The 21,787-nt window shown below is 37.2% G+C and overlaps 1 protein-coding gene across 1 annotated transcript in view; it reads left to right on the top strand.

Moving 5' to 3' along the window:
* LOC138703205 (serine-rich adhesin for platelets) overlaps positions 1-21,787 on the top strand; it is a 1,304,023-nt gene that overhangs the window by 339,789 nt on the left and 942,447 nt on the right. The window contains exon 3 of the mRNA XM_069830906.1: positions 16,653-16,697. The gene's annotated coding sequence lies outside the window, so the exon portion shown is untranslated. The remainder of the gene's footprint in view (positions 1-16,652; positions 16,698-21,787) is intronic.

The raw sequence follows: 21,787 nt of genomic DNA on the forward strand, positions 1-21,787 counted from the left end.
TAAATATCTTTCTCCAATTTGAACAATAATGTATTCAGTCTCTTGTATACTTTTAATGCCATCTAAAATTCGCCATATATTTATATGATGTGTAGCAATCAACTTTCCAAGCTTCAAATAAAATTCTTCAACAACGTTATTTGTTCTATGTTGTCTTGACAGTACAAACTCGTATAGCTGGCCCAAGGAACGATTACCGACAAGCAGTGGTGGCGTTGCTGTCTGTTTTGACGTGTGTATGTAGGTACGTGGAGGGGGCGAGAGGTGCTGGCCGATAGAAGTACTGTCTCTTTCAAGAAGATGAACAGATGAGGAGATCGCTGTGGAAATAAAGAACGTAGCAAGATAACAAATCGAAGCTAATTAAACGCGCAACATATGTTACGAATGAAATAATAATACATTGCGATACAAGACACGTATTCACATGCAGTGGAACAAACTAAAGTCGTAATGTAACTATCACAACGCAAGACTGATTCTATCGATGTCATTTCTCTTCCGACTGTACTCTTGAATATCATTCAAGCTATCTCGTGACCTTTCCTGTTGCCCTCTCTTCCTTATCGCATTGTTTCATTCGCATTCCTTCCGTCGGTATTCCCTGCTTGCGAGACCTACTGTCCGTTACTCAGGAGAAGATGAGCGGAAAGAATGTGACCTTCTTGACTATCGCTGTTGATTATTATAAACATCGCTCAGATAAGCATCCCAGTAGCCAGGTTATTACTCGTGCAGGAAATATGAGTAATAATGCGTATGGAAATTAAAGCTAAGTTGAACAGAAGGAGACCTAATGTTTCCGCTTACTGCAGTATACATATTGCACGTGTTGTCGTACGTTATCTGTTCACATCCCTTCATCCTCAGTCCGCTCTCGTCTTCTCGTGAGTCACCGACAGTATACACATTTCAATTTACGATGCTGTATCAACATCTATGGTTATCTAGCGTCTGATTCATATGAAGGGGATAATGCCAGCGAAATGAGTTCAGGGTACAGCGCCGAAAGTTACCCAGCATTTTCTCTTAAGGGGTTGAGGAAGAACCACGGAAAAACCTCAACCAGGTAACTTGTCTCAACCAGGATTTGAACCCGGACCCGCTCGTTTCACGGTCACTCCACAACGGTGGACTTAAAATTATTGACTTAGTATTTCTGGAAAATGTCGAATGCAGTAGCTTTCTTATTTTTTTCCTCTGTGGATTTTACTTTTAAGTGCTGTAAAGATACACTTTTATTGAGAGGTTGTTTCAGCGATGAGAGAGGATTACTAGTTTACAAGGAAATTAAATTAAGATAATCAGAAAGAGACAAATTGTGTAGTTGCAGGCTGCGGGAGTTGCCCTGCCTTGCCATAAATTCTCGGGTGATAAATATTTCTTCACCTCTCGAACCCTTGCGTGAGGAGAGAGACTTGTAGGGTCCAAGGGACCGAGGAAAGGGGCTCTTTATAGAAGTGTTTCCACCCGCCGCCGATGTGTAGCAGTCGGGCTGTCGTTTTTTAAAAGTTGTGACTCGACTCTGTCCCCGAAGACACATGGGCTCGTGAGAAGGGTGAAGGAGAAGTGAGAATAAAGATGTGCAGACTGTCGTAGGGAGATGGGACACACCGTTATTATAATTACAGGGGAGTCTATGTAAAATGCGCCACTTTTCATCTTTTATGGGGGGAACGTAAAATAAAAGAAGTGGGGACACTTACGTTGGGATATTTTTTATTAAAATAAGCCATATGAAAGACAAAGAGGAGACACTTGGTAGTTCGCGCGTCTTGGAGGGCTTGAATAGGTCGCTGTAATTTCTCTGCTCGTTACCAACTCGGAGGCGTTTAGGCCCGACTGCGCGCGGGCTCATTAGCATGCTTAATGACATTAGTAGAGTAGGATGCGGATTAACACTTTATACACATCCACAACACAGACTGAACCGAGGCCGCTCAGTAATGGTCGCTTCAACAGTAATTATCAGTACTGTAAGAACGGCAACGACTTTCAGTAATATGTAAGCGACGTTGCCATTCAGCACGTGTATCCTGAAGCTGTTTTCTGGGATGTTTCTTCCGTGAGCTTTGAATTACAGGGGAAGACAACAATATTCATGGCCACGTGCATCAACCCCTTGTAAAGAATTTTTAAGCTACATCGTCCTCGGTTAGGACTTTAACAGAAGGTTAACCAAGGTAATTTTTAAGTGGTCCTATTATTCGAACGGTTACAGGAGATAACCAGTATTAATAGTTGACGGAATTCCCACTGAATTAGTGAAATGCTTGGGTGAAGACAAGAAGGAAATTCTATCACTATGCAGCGAAATATATGAGAAAGGCGACTGGCTTGAAGATTTTACGGAGACAGTGTTGCTTCCAATACCGAAAAAATAATAATGCCAAGAAATGTAACGAGTTCAGGACTATCAGCCTGATATCGCACTCGGCGAAGATTCTTCTGCGAATACTGAATGGATGTTTATATTCTAAGCTGGAAGAAGAGCAGTTTGGCTTCAGGAAGGGACAAGGTACGAGAGATACAATTGAACTGATACGAACAATCGGCGAAAGATACCTAGAGAAGAATAAAGAAGTGTATACTATAGCAGGATATAAGCTAGAAAATAAATAATTGTCGCAAAAATGCAGAAATGGAACATTATATTTGTGCAAATTGCGAAAAGCTTGTGCAGTGCAAATCTGTACAAATCTAGCTTTCAGGCAAATCTCCCTGTGAAGCAGACTTGAATAAATTCAAAGGAAAAATTGTTCCGGGATCGATACCCGGTCCCGGACCAATTTTTCCTTTGAATTTATTCAGCTGTGTATTATTTTAAATAGTTCTACAGAAAGATAAAATTAATAAAGTATGCAAAAACAAAAACTTATGTAATTTGTTTCTTGGAGTTTTAATACTTTCAATCCATCTCACTACACTCTAGATATACTTATGTAAGTAAATCATTACACGTAGGTATGTTTAGAATCAATTACTGCTGAATTTACAGCACATAAAAATACCTTATTTTATAGGCCCTCTTCAAGATTTATTGTTAATAGAGTGCTAACCCTTTTTACTGAAAGGCGGTTTCTAATTCCAGTTTTTGCAAGATTCATGCAACTAAATCCTCGCTCACAATTTACAATATGTGATGGAATTATATAAATCAATTAGAAGAAATTGTTCACATAACTTACATGAATTGCACCAACTCTTTGAAATCCATTCCTAAACATGTATTGTTCAATACGTTTTTGAACATTGCCCATGTCATTAATATTTAATTAAAATTCAGATTAGTTCAAAAATTTCTGATTTAATTTTCTCCATTACCACCTTCGTTTCTGAAGTCCAATGTGGTTGTCGCATTTTTGCACATTTACATTGAAAGTTTATTGCATTTTTAGAAGTCGAGTAGCAAAATGCAACTGTGGCTTACATCCTGGTATATAGTATTTGTAGACCTAGAAAAGGGTTTGACAGATTGGACTGGAATTAACTAATGGGGATTCTAAAGAAAATTGGCGTGGATTGGAAAGAAAGGAGGCTATTCAGTATTACGAAATGAGTGTAAGTCAGGACAGGAGAAGAAATGTCAGAAGGAAGTGAAATTGGGAGAGCAGTACGTCAAGGATGTCCTTTATTACCTACCTTGTCAATATATACTTAGAGAATGTAGTAAAGAACTGTTTTCAGAACATGGGAGGAGTGATAGTAGGAGGAATAAGAATAAAATGCATAATATTTGTTGATGATATTGCGTTGTTGGTAGAAGAGGAGATGATACTAAAGAAGATACTGCTGTGAGCAGTATAGGATGAAGATAAATGCCAACAAGACGAAGACCGTGGTCATAGGAAGAAAAGTAAAGAAGGTAAACTTGCGAATTCTAAATGAGGCAGTAGAGCAAGTGAACAGCTTCACTATACTATAAGCAGCAACATGAACTACTGCCAAGAAGTCAAAAGTAGAATAGCAATGGCAAAGGAAGCTTTTAATAGAAAAAGGAGCATTTTCTGGAGAAACAACTAAGAAAGAGACTAGTGAAGTGCTTTGTGTGGAGTGTAGCATTGCATGGGGCAGAAACATGGACATTACGACGAAGTGAAGAGAAGCGACTAGAAGCATTTGAAATGTGGATATGGAGAAAGATGAAGCGTGTGAAGTGGACAGACAGAATAAGAAACGGAAGCTGTGTTGGAAAGAGTGGCTGAAGAAAGAATGACGTTGAAACTGATCAGAAAAAGGAAAAGGAATTGGCTGGGTCACTGGTTGAGAAGAAACTGCCTTCTGAAGGATGCACTGGAAGGAATGTTGAACGGGAGAAGAGTTCGGGGTAGAAGATGATATCAGGTGATAAACGACATTGAAATACAAGGATCATATGAGGAGACAAAGAGGAAAGCAGAAAAAGAAAAGACTGAATAATGCTGGGTTTGCAGTGAAAGACCTGCTCCTGGGCAGAACACTATGAATGAGTGAATAGGCTTACTTACAAATGGCTTTTTAGAGAACCCGGAGGTTCGTTGCTGCCTTCACATAAGCCCACCATCGGTCTCTATCCTGAGCAAGATTAATCCAGTCCCACCATCATATCCCACCTGCCTCCAATCCATATTCACCTCCCTCGTCCACATCTGTGGAGTAACGTTAATGTGTCTGACCTTGAAACCAGGTGGCCCCGGTTCGAATCCCGGTTGGGGCAAGTTACCTAGTTGAGGTTTATCCGGGGTTTTCTCTCAACCCAATATGTGCAAATGCTGGTTAACTATCGGTGCTGAACCCCGCACTCATTTCACCGGTATTATCATCTTCATTAACTCATTCAAACGGTAAATAACCTGAGATGTTGATACAACATCGTAAAATAACACTTAAAAAATTCTATCTACGTGTCAGCCTCCCCAAAGGTATTTTCCCTCAGATCTCCCAACTAACACTCTATATGCATTTCTGGATTCACCCATACGTGCTACATGTCATACCCATCTCAAACGTCTGGATTTAATGATCCTAATTAAGTTAGGTGAAGAATACAATTCTGCGTTGTATAACTTCCTCTATTCTCCTGTAACTTCATCCCTCTTAGTCTCAGATTTTTTCCTAAGCACCTTATTTTCGAACACACTTAACCTCTGTTCCTCTCTCAAAATGAGAGTCTAAGTTTGACAAGCGCACAAAGTAATGTAACTATTTTATAAATTCTAATTTTCAGTGTTTTGAAAGCGTACTGGATGACAAAATCTTTTCAATCGACATTTCCCATATGATTAATAGACCAAGTAAAACAAATTGCGGTGAGATCCACAGCTTTTTATTTAGAAGACATTTATTATTATTATTATTATTATTATTATTATTATTATTATTATTATTATTATTATTATTATTGTTATTGATTTAATATATGACATACATCATTACAATACCAGGTCGAAATCAAATGTAAATATGGCTTATTATAGATTAAACAAGATCCGTAACAGTTACTTGTACTTCATTTACTATTTATATGTAATTTATTTTAACAGTGTACTGCTTTTTTTAAGTACTGACTGTGTCAATTGTCTCTATGGTGCCTAAACATAATTTAATAAATATTACAAAATGGTACTTGGATTACTTGTGTAGGGATGAAGGTGAGTGTGATAGTGGAAAGGGAGAATTCTTACAACGAATACGATGACAGAAAATTTCAAGAGGAAATTTCTTTATTAAAATCAACCGTGTCATTTCTGTTGCAACAAATGGATGACTTGGAATATCCTAGAAACAGTCCTTTTTCTCCTATGAATCAGCTTCTTACATTATAATTCAGTGCAAAATGTGAGGGCGGTTTTACGATCATCCACTCCTCCTCTTTATCTTTCTTATATTGGCTGCTTTCGCCAGGTGGACGGCACATTGAAAGGATTGGGTGTGCGCAGTGGAAGACCTTTAGAATGAATAGTGTGAATTTGTAAAACAAATATAATTAACAATAATAAGTAACAATGTACATAAATGAAAAATGAAATAACAATAAACATGAAATAGATGAGTGAAAATAGGACAAACTAATCTAAAATGATATCCCCAGGATATGTAAATCAAGTATCACAAGGCTGAGGCCAACACACTTATAAGTGATTAAACCATCTAATATGGCCGTCTCTCGACCATCAGTGACTAACCTATTAACCATATGTTCATGAACCACTCTTTAAATATATATATATATATTTATATATATATATATATATATATATATATATATATATATAAACTATCTGATTATGAATCTGAACACAACACCCAGCCAGCACATTAACTTAATACATGATCCATTCGACCATAGATACCACTCAGTCTGACTAACCAAACTAAAAATACATGTACACTCAATAAGAGACAATCTCTACCCAGCATAAGGCATTACATGACAGATCACTAGACATTACCCATTGCATATATTGCTCACATAAACTGTGCAAATAGCACTAACACAAATCTCTGCACTTTACAAAAATAAATACCCAACGGAGAGAGAGAGGGATGGAGACAGATGCACGTAATAAGTAACGGACGATAATTCCTATTTCAAGGATCATTTAAATAGCAACTAAATTCGACGCACGTGATAAGAGAATAGCGGCGAAGGAAAGCAACAATCAAAATGGAGCAGGGAAAACACTAAAACCATATGTGAGACCGTAATCGCTGCCTTATCACTCTAACCGTCTCGGAACATGAACTCACATTTCAAATCATATCTCCTTACATAATTCCCAATACAATTTACCTCAAACACATATATCTCACAAATATGTTACTCGATGCAAATACTAAAACTTGCCCCCAAGACGTATCACTAGCAAGCGATATTTCAAACTACGATCCACTAAAATCCCAAACACACACGACGCAATTTAACTACTCCACTGATCTATCTCCAGCACGTACAAAGCCCGAGTCACGTTGTCTATATCTGCCGCGTACCAAAATGCTAAGTCTTGTTAAATGTTTCTGTCGCGTACGAGAGCTTGAATCTGAGCCAATTGTTTCCGAATATCTCCCGCGTACGAGAGCCTAAGACTTGTTAAGTGTATCTGCCGCGTACCGGAACCCAAGTGACGTTCCGTGTATCTCCGTTGGAACAGGTAAACTCTCTCCCCCTCTATCCTCGTGAGACGTAATGACCCGGCCAATAGGATTATTTGGAAAGAACAAATGAAGGGATTGATAGCGCTATCTATTCTGTGACGTCTGAGAGCGCTCTGACGGATGAAGTGACGTACTAGGTAAACGGCCGTGGTAGTAGGCACGGCTCAAACATATAGTCAATGTTCAGTATTTTAAGAGTGAAATCTCTAGCCTTGATTGGCGAATCTCGAATCCAGTAGTAAGATGTATTATAGTCGATGGAGATACTCGCCCCCTTCTTGGATATCGTCGAATGTTCCAGGCAAAATGTCTCATTCATTCGTCCTATGGGATTTTCAACGCGGATCAAGGTCAAGCAATGGACTTCATTTGTCACTCGTGCTTACCCCATTTCTGGACCATTCTCTTCAACTGAAGTCAGCTGGGACAGCCAGGATTACCAGTGTTTCAGTTCAGTGACTCGTGCATGGTTTGTACGTTTGTACATGACTTTGATCCGCCAGTTCTAAATGCGCTGAATATAGTCAAAGTGTGCTTAGTTGTCTTTCTTGTACATATGCAGTTCAACCCATTTCTTCTTTTCCTCCAAGTTTCTCTTTTTTTCTTTCTCTATATTCCCGTCCTCACCCTTGTTCGCTTTCATATATTTCTTCTTCTTGTTCTCCTCGCCATATTCTTCTAATTTTTATTATCTTTCTTTCCTCCGCCTTCCGCTGTTCTTCTTCCTTTTGTTACTTGTGCCCAGCCTAGTTTTCGTTCTCTTCTTCTCTGTGTATTTTTCTGTCTTCCTCTCTGCCACATTTTGTCATTCTCTATGGCCACCGTTAGGTTTCTGCTCTTAGGATCGTTAATTTGGCGCATTGTATACTCTAGACTGCAGGAAACCTAAGGTAGATGGTTTAATTTCCCGTACTCGTATATTCTTAAAAGCCAAGAAGCATCAGAGCAGTTTTCTTGGAATGCAGCCAATTTAGGGCATTATAGCGGGGGATGTGAGAAGTTTGTCACACCTAGCTAATATCAAGAGTGTTTTTTATTTATTTTTCTGTAGACATAGTGCGCACCTTATCTCACCTGAACCGATTCTTTGCTGGGTTTCCCTTTCCCTCATCTGCCTGCGTCTCGAAAAACATTCGCAATCTCCATATTTCAATGATAAACAAACCACTTAACGACTTCTTTTACCTATCTACACAGGTGTAGAGCATTCCATTCCAAATTTCGAGTTCGAATATATTACTGTTAGCACTGAAACTGTGAAGATCACGATCAGAAGAAATAAGAAACGCACCAGTCAGAATCCCATTTCTGTATGACAAGAGAACTGTATGGCGGACGATCTCGAGGAGTCCAGAATTTAATCTCCAAGTTTCTCCTGGGAAAAAGCGAATATTTTTGTTAAGAATATAGGCCTATTATGAGTGTTACGTCAAGAAGACATTATTAGAAATCTGTTCAAGCCAAAGTCTTCAAGAAATACCAATCACGGATATTACTTGGTTGCTGTTGCAACACGTTGTAGGCTTAGTGTGGTGTAGCGTAATGGAGGTTGGATGTTTGTGCCGCACTTTTAAGTCTAGCGTGGCATGAAAAATTTGACTGTTGTTTTCACTACATGCCGTATTAAGGTTAAAAATTTCATGAAAATACTCTGAATAATATTAATCTTCTTATGTATGTTAGTTTATTCGTCTGATCCAATTTTGTAATAACTTATATTTGATTATGTTACCCAAATCTCCCCTCAAAAACTGATGAATTAAATCAGCGGTCATCAGTAGGGCCGTGACATCGGTATATTTGTATTAGTCTGAGGTGAACATACGACGCCCCGGACAGAATGTAGTCGGCGTGTTTCAAGTACAGGCAGCGGAAGCGAATTTGACACACCTAAGCAAGCACGTTCCGTGTTTTGTATACGATTATTGCGTATTATAAAATCAAGACAGTACAATTATTGTATAATAAGGGCTAATATCGAAAAGGTCTAAAATGTTGGTGAGGTTGAGAAATCATACTTAAATTATCACAAATGTGGTAAAACATAAGTCTGAAAAGATGTTTTCTTATATTTAGAGTTTTGCATTACAGTTTTAGAAAGCCGAAAACGTATATGGCGTACAATTTTGCTTTCTCTATATTTAACTGTCACATTACTTTATTTATCACATCAATTTCGTACCTTACTTTTCTTGAATGTTGTTTGCCTGGTTTCGGTTCCTGCTGCAATAAACAACATCCATTTTCAAAGTTTCAAATGAAAATGACCGCCGAGTGTCGGATAGTATAACCTTGTATGCAGAAAACTGAGTTCACATTGGTTGAAAACAAGGACGCATATGTAAAATATTTCATATTATCAATTTCATTTGTCTGAGAAATTTCATTTCCGTTGCTTTGATTCTGCTCAAATCTCTTTTCCTTAATGTCCAACTCTCACTTCCGTATAAAAGGGAGGGTAATGCTAAAGTATTAGGCTTATATATTTTTATTCTTGTGGATTTTTGTACTTAATAATAATAATAATAATAATAATAATAATAATAATAATAATTTTCATTCACTGGTTAGGCCATTAATAGAGTCCTGCGTTTGGTTACTTTGAGTACAAGTTAGATGCACATGGATCATACTAGCTTCGCTTGTAAAGGAGGATTCTGACTCGTCTGCCCGCTTCGTTTCGTGTGTTTACATCTGCTTATTCGTATAGGGCAGTATAGGCACTGGACAGTGAGAATGCTACTCACGTACAAAATATAGTGTCGTATGTATTTAATAATAAGAAACAAAATATTTATTTAAAGCCATCTTATGGATAACAGAAGATTATTCTCAGAAATAGTAAAAGGCATCTAGATTCCAGATAGACCTACTTTTTGTTTCACAATATATTTTTCACTCAGAAAGTAAAAGCCAATGGTCATTATTTTTCGCCCATTTACAGAGTTTTGAATATTTAAAATTTACTTTTAAAATAAATAGATGTATTTTATCAAAGCGAAATGAGTTTAGAAGTAAATAATGTGATCATTTATTGAAAGAATTGAAATCTAATTATTCACAATTAAAAATGAGTTGATATTGAAACATATACCATAAATTTCGGCTCTGATGTTTCAACTTCTGTTCATTTAGAAATGTTCGTAGATTTTTTTTTTTTCCATGTTTTACCGTCTCTAATGCCAGATTATGAAAATTAATTATTAATATGTCTACTTGGTTTACACGTGAACGTTGTAACTGGACACAGCCTATGTATGTATTCATCTACATATAAATAAATACATAAATAAATGGCGGAAATTACAATAATACAATAACTCACAGTAAAAACAAAGTTATTTACACTGCTTTACGAATCTCTATACATTACGAGTGACAGTAAACATTTCAATTGTCTAAAAAGAAAAATTTCTCTTTCTTTCTGATAAAATACGTTTTCTTCTTTCCTAATGAAGTCCTCACTACCAAATTCGTCTATTGGAGCGCTTATTTCGAGCCGTCTAGCTTTGTTTTGTTTCCACATGGTTCGCTGAACATCAGAGCTGAAGTGTGTACGCCGCGCTATACCATACATAGCTACACTGCTGCGCGTTGCTTGGAGACTTTAGGTAGCCAAACGCAGGACCCTAGTCATTAGACCTGTTCCGAATTCAGCCCATCGTTTTATCTGCTTACATTTCTCCTTCCTTTTGGTTTGTATTGCATTATTTGCTTAGAATACTCGTAATAATGTTGTTGCTTTTCGTATTTGTAAGAATTATAATGAGAATTTTCTTTTGTGAATTTTCGCTACAATTTTTTATATTCCACTTTAAACCCTGGTTGATAGGTTCTTTTGCGACACACTATATGAAGAATCTCGGATGTTTTGTGCGGCATTCTATAGTCTGGCGCAGCGTGAAGGAGCTTTGTTACGTCTAATTGGAACTCCTCCTCGAGGTCTGCTGATTCAGTCTCTCTCGCTGTCCTGGGGCGTCTTGGCACGCATACAAGAGGGGAGATGGAGTGACCAGAAGTCTGGATTTCCTGTGATCTAACTACATCCCTACGGACAAGGAACACGGGGTCCCCGCCACGAAGGTAGACTATCAACTTAGTTCCCCAGTAAACGGGTTAATCGCTTTATCTAGAAGTCATGGACATGACCTTCAGCATCGCCTATGGTTCGATAAAGTCATTATTTTTCACAGATTTGTAGGAAGTGATACATTACCGGTGCATAATTGGTTAATTCCTGCCTCATGTCATAAGTACTTCATCTTCTTCCCCTTCTCGTCCTTCATCTTCTTTCCATTCTCTCTTTCATATTCTTCCCCTTCTCGTTCTTCATTTTCTTCCCTTTCTCGTCCTTCACCTTCTTCCCCTTCTCGTCTTTCATCTTCTTCTCCTTATCTTTCATCTTCTTCCCCTTCTCGTCCTTCATCTCCTTCCCATTCTCTCTTTCATTTTCTTCCCCTCTTCGTCCTTATCTTCTTCCCTTTCTGGTCCTTCATCTTCTTCCCTTTCTCTCCTTTATTTTTTCCCCTTCTTGTCCTTCATCTTCTTCCCCTTCTCATCTTTCATCTCCTTCCCCTTCTTGTCTTTCGTTTTCTTCCCCTTCTCGTCCTTCATCTCCTTTCCATTCTCTCTTTCATATTCTCCCCCTTCCCGTCCTTCATCTTCTCCCCTTTCTCGTCCCTCATCTTCTTCCCTTTTTCGTCCTTCATCTTCTTCCCTTTCTCGTCCTTCATCTTCTTCCCCTTCCCGTCCTTCATCTTCTTCCCTTTCCCGTCCTTCATCTTCTTCCCCTTCCCGTCCTTCATCTTCTTCCTCTTCTCGTCTTTCATCTTCCTTTCCTTCTTTCCTTTCTCATCCTTCACCTTCTTCTCATTCTCTCTTTTATATTCTTCCCCTTCTTGTCCTTCATCTTCTTGTCCTTCGTCTTCTTCCCCTTCTCGTCTTTCATCTTCTTCCCCTTATTGTCTTTCATCTTCTGCCCCTTTTCGTCCTTCATCTTCTTCCCATTCTCTCTTTCATATTTTTCCCCTTCTCGTCCTTCATCATCTTCCCTTTCTCGTCCTTCATCTTCTTTCCCTTCTCGTCTTTCATCTTCTTCCCCTTCTCGTCCTTCATCTTCTTCCTCTTTTCGTCCTTTATCTTCTCTCATTCTCGTCCTTCATCGTCTTCCTCTTCTCATCTTGTACGTTTTTCTCTTTCTTATCCATCTTATTATCCTTAATCTTCTTTACTGTATTAATCTTCTTATCCACGTTCCATTTTGTTTTCTTCTTCAATAAGAATAATAAAAATTACAGTTTCTTTTAGAAATCTACTGTTAATGCTTTCTTTTCAGTGCCTTTTTACATATGAATAAAGCTACGAGTAATTGTTACAGTTTAAATTTTCCCGTAATTTTTCTTTCACAAAATTATTGTATGTGGAAACATTTCACCATCTGGAAACTTCTCTACGAAGAATAGTTATTTGACTGCTATTTCGACTTTTCTACTATGCACTAATTTTTTAGATCACCTTGGTATGTATTGAAATCAGCTTATTTGCTGCCGAAGGGATTAAAATAAGAAACTCGCACTTCTATAAAATTCAAGTGATAACCTATTACCGCAGTCTAGTGTATACTGTCACGAAGCTTGAGTTGTTGAAGGTACTAGGAACAATAGATTGTGCCGGTACTATTTCGCATTGTTTGTAATGAGACGATAGTAGCGATCCCAGTGGTTAGCAACTATCTATGGATGCATATTTCCTACATATTGAGCTTGGTGACTGTATATACTAGACTGTGCTATTACTTGATCCATATTAGGTTAATGTAAGAAAAGTGAAGTCATTTGATTTGGATTTCAGCGGCAACTCTGCTTACTTTTCTTTCCATTATGTTTATTTAAAAAATACCGGTACTTCATTAGTTTCAATGTACCTTTTTAAATTTTGACACTCAGAACATTTCCGCTAACAAATAGCGTCAATGTTTATTAGGTTGAAAGTTTATTATTCATAAGAGATAAGGTTTGGACCTTTGCATACAAGACTTGAGGACATTTCGAAAATTGGTTGTACGTGATTTTCAGACGAAAAAAAAAAAAAGGCCGGGAAGGCTATCTTGTCTCTTTTTATTTAGTCGATTATTTAACGACGCTGTATCAACTAACGTGGATGGAATTGATAGCGAGATGGCATTTGGCTAAACGAGGCCGAAAATTCGCCATGGGATTATCTGACATTCTGCTTACAGTTGGAGAAAACCTCGGTAAAAATCCAACCAAGTAATCATTCCCAAGCAGGAATCGAACCCATTCCCGAGCGCAGATCCACAACCATTCTACATGCTAGGGCTATTACAAGGTGTAAGGCTAAGGTTTATTGTCGTCAGATAATTTTATTTCCGTTTAAAATTTAGCGTCTTAAATAGAAAAGATAATTTCTAATAATGTAGGAGAGTCGGTAGGTAAATTAAATTAATCAGTTTGGACTTAAAGCCTGAAATATAACAATTATTTAAGCATGTCAGTAAACTACGATTCAGAAAATTGAAAAAAAAAAAAAAAATGCGAGTTACACGGCTGTCTGCGTGGTCTGTGGGTCAGCATGCTGCCTTCCAGATCTGCAGGTCCCTGGTTAGATTCCCGGGCTCAGCTCTCGGTGAATTTTTCTTGAAGAAGAAAACTTACCTGAGTGTCTAGAGCCTGGAAATTTGTATGAATGTGAGTGTGCCAGGTTAATATTAATTAGCCAATCATCAAAAAATATAAAATACACCAGGACTTTCGCTGGACGGTAACTTGATCTCATTTCAGCGTCACATTGTTTACAAGTAACTTTATCTTATTACTATTAAACACGAGAAAAATTCGTACCGCCACCGGGAATCGAACCCAGGACCTTTCAGCTCTGCGCGCTGAGCGCTCGTACCAACTGAGCCATGCCGGGACACGATCCACGGCGCCGGCCGAACCCCTCTCGTAATGTAATACAATAGACTAATTCATATTAGTCATGTAATATTCAATGAGGTGGGCGTGACCTCATACATATGAATATTTAATGTAACTTCATCTATTAGCATAACCATAAAGCATCAATAAATGCTATAGAGTTACCAACAACGAAAAAAAAAAAACGAGTTACACAATTCATATTCATTGTTTGTAAAGTTATAGTCGCGACGCTGTTATTCCCGGCGTGACTCCTCCTCTTTGCTTACGTCTTAGGAAGTGAAGGCTCTATAAAGTCTAGGTAGGTAGTATCGTTCGCCATTTTTGTTCTTTCGTTGCCGAGCTACCAGACGAATCTATTTGCCACACCGTTAAACATTATCACGTCGTAGCTTTTTATAAATTAATTACTCAACCCAGCAAATATTGTGCAGATAAATGTTGATAATGTTAATGTACTAACAGAAAGGGTTAAACAATGAGCTACTTCAAGGATATAAGAAGTACTGATTGCAGTGTAGCATTTCTTATTTTGAAAGAAATAGTTTTGAAATAGTCATCCAACACTTCCAATGTTAAAGTTCACGTGATTGTGGCATTACTAGCTTTCATGGTAAATTTGAACATACTGAGTTGAAATGTGTGTGTGGGTTGCTTGTGCATTTGTTGAATAAATTGATGTATGAAACCTTCTTTTTATCGTAATTTTGACGGCTAATGCGTAATATAGTGTTATTTTTTCACGTAAAATATATTTCTAATTTATACGAAATTAGTGTGGTTATCTTATAACTATTGTGATGGATATTTTGCATTGACATTACTGGTTGAGAAACATAGAGAATTTAATCTATATGGCATTCATTGATTTTAAAAAGGCTTTTGATAAAGTTAATCGGAATAAATTACTTCAGATTTTGGCAGATGATCAAATACCTCAACAGATTATACAAAATATTTACAACATATATAAAACAACCATCATAGCAATTCGAAGCAACAATAGACTTTCACAATGACGACCCATTTATAGTGGAGCACGACAAGGCTGTGGTCTTTCACCACTTCTGTTCATTATATATATATATATATATATATAAACAGAATGGTTCAAGATTGGCGACAGACACGCCATGGATTTATTCCAATTAATCGAAAATTGCAGCTTGATGCTTTACTTTTCGCTGATGTCTAGTTCTCATAGCATCAACTGAAGATGATTGACAATATTCAGTACACAATTTAAATATGGTAAGTGAAAAATATAACATGGAAATTAATATTGAAAAAACGAAAATCATGTAATTTTGTGGGAAATTCCCTGTACCAAGTAAAATCTGTTAGAATAATACAATAATAGAAAGGGTAAAGGCCCATTCACAATGATTCACATAAACACTGGCATAAACATTACCGTAAGACGTTAACATGAAAGTTTGCAAACTCCAAACTTTCATGCTTATGCTTACGTGATTTGCAAACAGAACACAATCGTGGAGCGCTGAAGTATACGACAGAATATGAGGAAATGGCGTCGTTGTTATGCTTCCATGGTTACCAAGTATGTTTGCTGTTATGTTTATGTTCCCATCGTGAATGATGGTATGACTTTTTGATTTTACTGTAACGTTAAGTTAACGCTTACGTTATGTTTAATTTTCATTGTGAATGAGCCTTAAATGCTTTCACTTACCGTGGCTATACACTATCACCTTATGAGGAAATACAGTAGATATTGCTGAAAAAATATGTAAATATAATAAAACAATGGGGATCATTAATAAAATTATGAAACCTTCACTAGTACAAAGGCACACAAGAATAGGCTTGTATAAAACTTTAGCACAGCCAGTATTAAGCTATGGTAGTAAAGCGTGAACTGTGAAGAATAAAGATGTCAGTAGAATAACAGCAAGTGAGATGAGGTTCATGAGAGCAACAGCTGGATATACTCGCTGGGATCATAAAAAATGAGGAAATAGAACCCATTATGTAGTCCATCAGCAAATATCAACTTCAGTGGAAGGGCCATCTCGAACGAATGAATCGATGCAGAATTCCAAAAGCACTGTTTCATTGCCATCCGCATGGCAAAAGATCTCTGGGTCGTCCGAAGAAGAGAAGGGCTGGAAATTCTAGTTTGAGACCGTAACAGGCCACTCGGCCTAATACTGTACTTGTTAGGAAGACGACGACGATCTTATAGCTAATTCACCATAAAACGCGTAATATAATATTTTTATCACAATTTTTTTTCGAAGTTAATAAGGAATTCTGTGGTTTCTAGCCCATGATGTAAGTTACTCGTCGCAGTTGATAAAGCGTCGTAAAATAACCGATTTAAAAAAGTTACTCGTAAAGCAAGTAAATAGCAAACAACTATTTCAACGGGACACGAATCACGCCGTCTTCTATTGTACACAGTAGAGGGACTCTACTGTAGAACACAGTTAACCTGAAACCACTTGCATCTCTCCCATCGGAGAACAAGTTTCTTTCTCTGGTAATAAGATATTTTCCATTTTCACGAATATAAATGACGATGTGACCAAATATTCATATTGAGTTTCTTTTTTTCAGGAAAACTTTCAAATTGAAGCTGGGAGCTAAAATGAGACCCTGAAGGTGAGTTAATACAACACTTTCTAAATTTTTTTAAGTTGTGTTTTTGTTGCATGAATTATTATTACAGGAAATAATTTATAAATTATCATAATTACAGCAAAGTGTAACACGCATTACATATTTTCCACGGATGTGTAGTAGATTACTATGTACTATAGATGTGTATATAGGCAGAGAGAAATGGGAAGTCTAAGTAGGAAGACACGCAACAGATAAATAGGTAGATATTCAAATAGATATGCTAATAGGCAGACAGAAAGAAACTTAATCTCTTTGGATGCCAACTCTTGATTCAAAGCGAATGCTTCGCTTCCACTCATCTTGCATCTTGCATATCACCGTCTTCTGTGGCCGAATTAACAAAACTACAGTACTGTAATTATGTTTAGGAAATAGTGTTGTCACTTCAGACCAATATACTGTAGTTTTGCTAAATCGGCCACAGAAGACGGTGATATTATGTTAGTCACACAGAGAATGAAATTCATGACCGTAAAAAATGCTGCTTGAAAGCAACATCATATAAGTAGCAAAATGTGATTTGTTATATTGAATTATTTCAACGTTACAATAAAATTGCTTGTCTGTTAAAATGTGTATATGATAACGTTATGCAATTTATGTTCTTTTGTTTTGTGTGTTTTTGGGAAATATATTTTTAATTAATGCTCCGCCATAAATGTTGCAACTGAAACCTTGTGCATCCCTCGAGTTTATCGTACGGCTCGTCCTCCCCCCACACGTTACCTGCACTTTGTTTACGTTTTCACTGTGCCTAAACGAGACGCTCTACTGTATATGATTGAGTTGTCCCATCTTTTTATGCTTGTAATATAAAACTAATGTTGAAAAAACTATAGTGTACATTGTAGTTGTTTGACTTTTTGAGCATCCTATACTGCAATATTGAAAATATGACATTCTGATTGTATCGTGTAGTTCATTTGAATGATGGGTTGCGGATGCAGTATAGCTTATAAAAAGATTGTTGTCAGATGAGGAGAGGATGACATCTGGCAGGCTACATGTATTCACAAAGTGTGAAGCGCTTGGGACATATTTTTGCTGTATAGATTCCAAACTGACTCGCCCGAGAATCTCGTTCGATTACACTTATGTAGAAGCGTGCGGTGGAAAGATGCAGTGATAGCAGATGAGTCTTCTATAGGGCGGCATGTTATGAGCTTAATACCGTCTCTACATTTTAGCAGATCATCGACCAGAAAGAAGCACAGGGACAGGAAAATAAAGATATGCATTCAGATAAAGAAGATGGATAACAATAACATAAGCAACCAGGAAGTGACATACCCATACACTATTATTTGGGGGGGATATGGTCATGAGATTTTTCAATTTGTTTCTCTCTCTCTATACTCACATAGGTAGGCGAACAGGCTGTTTCATAACATGTGGCACCCACTTTAGTGATGGCTGCGCTGAAAGCTTTAGAAGACATTTGCGTAGATTCATTCATTCACAGTTTTCTGCTCAATGGCAGGTCTTTCACTGCAAACCCAGCATTATTCAATCTTTTCTATTTTCCGTCTTCTTCATAGTCCCTGCATACGATTCATGTTTCTTAATAATAATAATAATAATAATAATAATAATAATAATAATAATAATAATAATAATGGCTTTATTTAACGCCCTTCTCTTACACTCAACCAGGATTAAAACTTGTTTAGTAGTCCAACATACACTGAATCGGATTAAGTAATTACATTCACATACAATTTACGTAACGATATCAAAAGAGGCAGTTAAATAACAATTTATCTAATAAAATAAAAATAAACACAGTGGAATGCATATTAATGTTGTTAGAGACAAATACATGAAATCAGAAGCCGATAATTCAATAAAATGTAGGTACTCGATAAAACAATAATAAACACATTGAAATACATATTGGTGTTAAATTACAAGCAAGTAGAATTCACATAATTAAACCAGAAACTAACAATTGAATAAAATGTACACAATAATAATAATAATAATAATAATAATAATAATAATAATAATAATAATCATTATACAGGATGATTCATTATTACGTATAAATACTTTGTGTGTGTATTATAGAGGAGAAACTAAGACTGAAACGTTCTATACAACTTTTTCTCAAAACCTTTAATTCCAGAGTTTCAGTAGATGGCACCTACGTCGAAGTAACTACATAGGTATTACTGTTCTCCCACACATTTGGTGTGGTATTGTGGGGAATCAGTTTCTCGGACCTCGAGTTCTACTTCCTCGATTGAATGAGGAAATCTACCGCGCATTCTTGGAATGCGAATTGCATGGTCTGCTACATGATATCCCTCTTGCAACGCGAGTGAACTTAAGGTTTATGCACGATGATGCTCCTGCGCATTACTGCCGCAATGTAAGGGCGTATCTCAATGCTGTGTATCCAGATCAATGGATAGGCCGCGCAGGGCCAACTCCTTGGCCAACCAGATCACCGGACATGAACCCTCTGGACTTCTGCCTTTGGGGCCGCCTGAAGTCGTTAGTGTATGCCTCTGCTGTACCTAACGTAGAAGTGCCACCCCAACAGCAAATTGAACATGCGTGTGGAATTGTTCGTAATGAGTTGAACGGGCTGTGTAACGTTCAGAGATCACTGAAGCGGCGAGCACAGGTATGTCTTCAAGTTGAGGGACAGCACTTTGAACATGCAAGAATTGTGCAAATGTGTAAAGTCTAGAAGAAATTGCTTTACATTCTTTACTGTGTTTGGTTTTAATTCACAAAACGTGCATAAGTGGGCTGCCGATTATATGGGTTTAGTGACTTTGGTTGTTTTTGTATTGAAGTCCAAATGCACTGTACGAAAGTGATAATTAGTTTACATTTGGTGTGTTATCCTTTCTTTGTTTGGGAGCGCAAGTTCCACGCAAAATGGCGTTAATTCTGGAATTAAAGGTTTTCAGAAAAAGTTGTGTAGAACGTTTTAATCTTAGTTTCACCTCTACATTACACACACAAAGTATTTACACGTAATAATGAATCACCCCGTATATATTGGAATACGTATTGGTATTAGGTGTTAAATGAACACGATTTACATAATAAAGTCATAAACAGAGATTTGAATAAAGAATACTCAAAAATGAACGCTGCAGTAAACATATGAGCATTAAATTAGAAGAAAATACTAGTTACATAATGACATTAAAAAGACGATTGAATTAAGTAAACACAATAAATAAAAGAAACAAAAAATAAAAAATAAACACAGTGGAACACATGGTATTAAATATTTGCAACGCATTAGGTCTGGTAACTCATAAAATATTCTTCTAATTTATATTAAAAAAAAATCTTGACTACACACGGCAGGGAATTCCAGTGACGAGAAGTAGCAACAGTGAAAGCTGAGGAATACAGAGATGATGTGTGAAATGGAATTTCTAGCGTGTTATCGTGTTGTGACCGAGTATTTAAGATATGGTAGCGAGAAAGATTGTAAGTAAGTAAGTAATATGGGCAGAAGTGTGCAAAATTCGGTATAAGAGAGAAAGAGAATGTATCTTTCTCCTCTTGTATAACCTGAACCACGATAATTTATCGAAGGAAGGTCATGTCTATCATCTGATATCTTCTTCTGCCCGAACTTTTCTTTCGATAACCATTCCTTCCAATACATCCTTCAGTAGGCAGTTTCTCTTTAACCAGTGACCCAAACAATTCTTTTTCTAGATATAGCAAAATATTCCACGCCAAAGAAAAAAAGTGTACTGTATCAAAAATTAGGGGACAGATTTCTGTAGAATAAATTAATTTAGTCGTGACCTAATTCGAAGAATGTGTATGACTTTTATGCACATCAAACCGTCTCGACTCTAGACACATTAATTCTTAGCTCTCTCCGCAACAAAAAAAATGGGTACTGAATGCGAGTTCCTAAACCGCAGTATCTCTGAATCCACGTTGAGCACAGTACTCCTGTCGCAGCTATTGGTTTTGCAAATGGGTCACGGCGTTGTCCTCCCCCCTCCTTAAAATATGTACTGTATATACATTTTGAATGCTGTTAGCTGTGTAACTTATGTATGGGTTTAATGTATCCAATTGATGACACATATCACTCATTTTCGTCAACACTGTTATATTTCGAGACACAGACTCCAAAGAACGATACATGATAACAACCGATATACACTTTAAACTGATTCCAACATAAAACTTGAATTAAATTCGTACGCGAAGAACACCAACTACACCCTGTAGCCTCTTCTTCAAGTAACGCGTTGCAACCTCGCTTGCGTTCTTCTATCTGTTGTGTGCTGATACAATTCACTGGCTTCAACTTGGACAGATACTATCCCTTCCCACTTGCTAAAACATCAGTGAACGAAAAGTAGGCCTACGTGTGTTTTGACAATGGTTGTTAAATGTGTTATTATCAAAACAGTGTTAGGCTGTGTAACACATGACCACAATTATTAAGATATGTAGTTCTACGAGATGTATTATGGATAACATAATCGATCAAACTATCTTGTTAGCACGCTTAAAACTATCTTTATGTAGCTACTTATTATTATTATTATTATTATTATTATTATCATCATCATCATCATCATCATCATCATCATCATAGAGTGAGGAAAAAATACTTGCAAAAAATTGAAAGCAGAAAAGGGACACAAACTAAGGATTTTAAGATTAGAAATAAGGGGTCTCTCAGACTCTTCAGTATAGAGCTGCATATATCAATATGTGTCAACATTGAAGTTAAGCTGCAATTATTCTGAAATTTATGACTTGTCAATTGTAAACATAACTCACTGGCGTTCGTGCAATGAGAAATCGCCTAACTGCAACATTGGGTAAGAGGTTGATCAGACCTGGTGGTCCAAAAGCATGACCTCCACGTTCACCTGACTTGGCACCGTGCTATTTGTTCATTTGGGGTACCATGAAGGATATGGTTTACTTACAGCACACCTATCGAAGATGAGCGAACCTTAATACAGTACATTATGGCTGTAGCAGAAGTGATCCAGATCATTCCAGGAATCTTTCAGGGAGTGCGACAATCCGTTTTGCGCCGCTATGTTGTATTGTCAAAATGT

Source organism: Periplaneta americana, chromosome 7, assembly GCF_040183065.1.
Source record: "Periplaneta americana isolate PAMFEO1 chromosome 7, P.americana_PAMFEO1_priV1, whole genome shotgun sequence".
NCBI classification, from domain to species: domain Eukaryota; kingdom Metazoa; phylum Arthropoda; class Insecta; order Blattodea; family Blattidae; genus Periplaneta; species Periplaneta americana.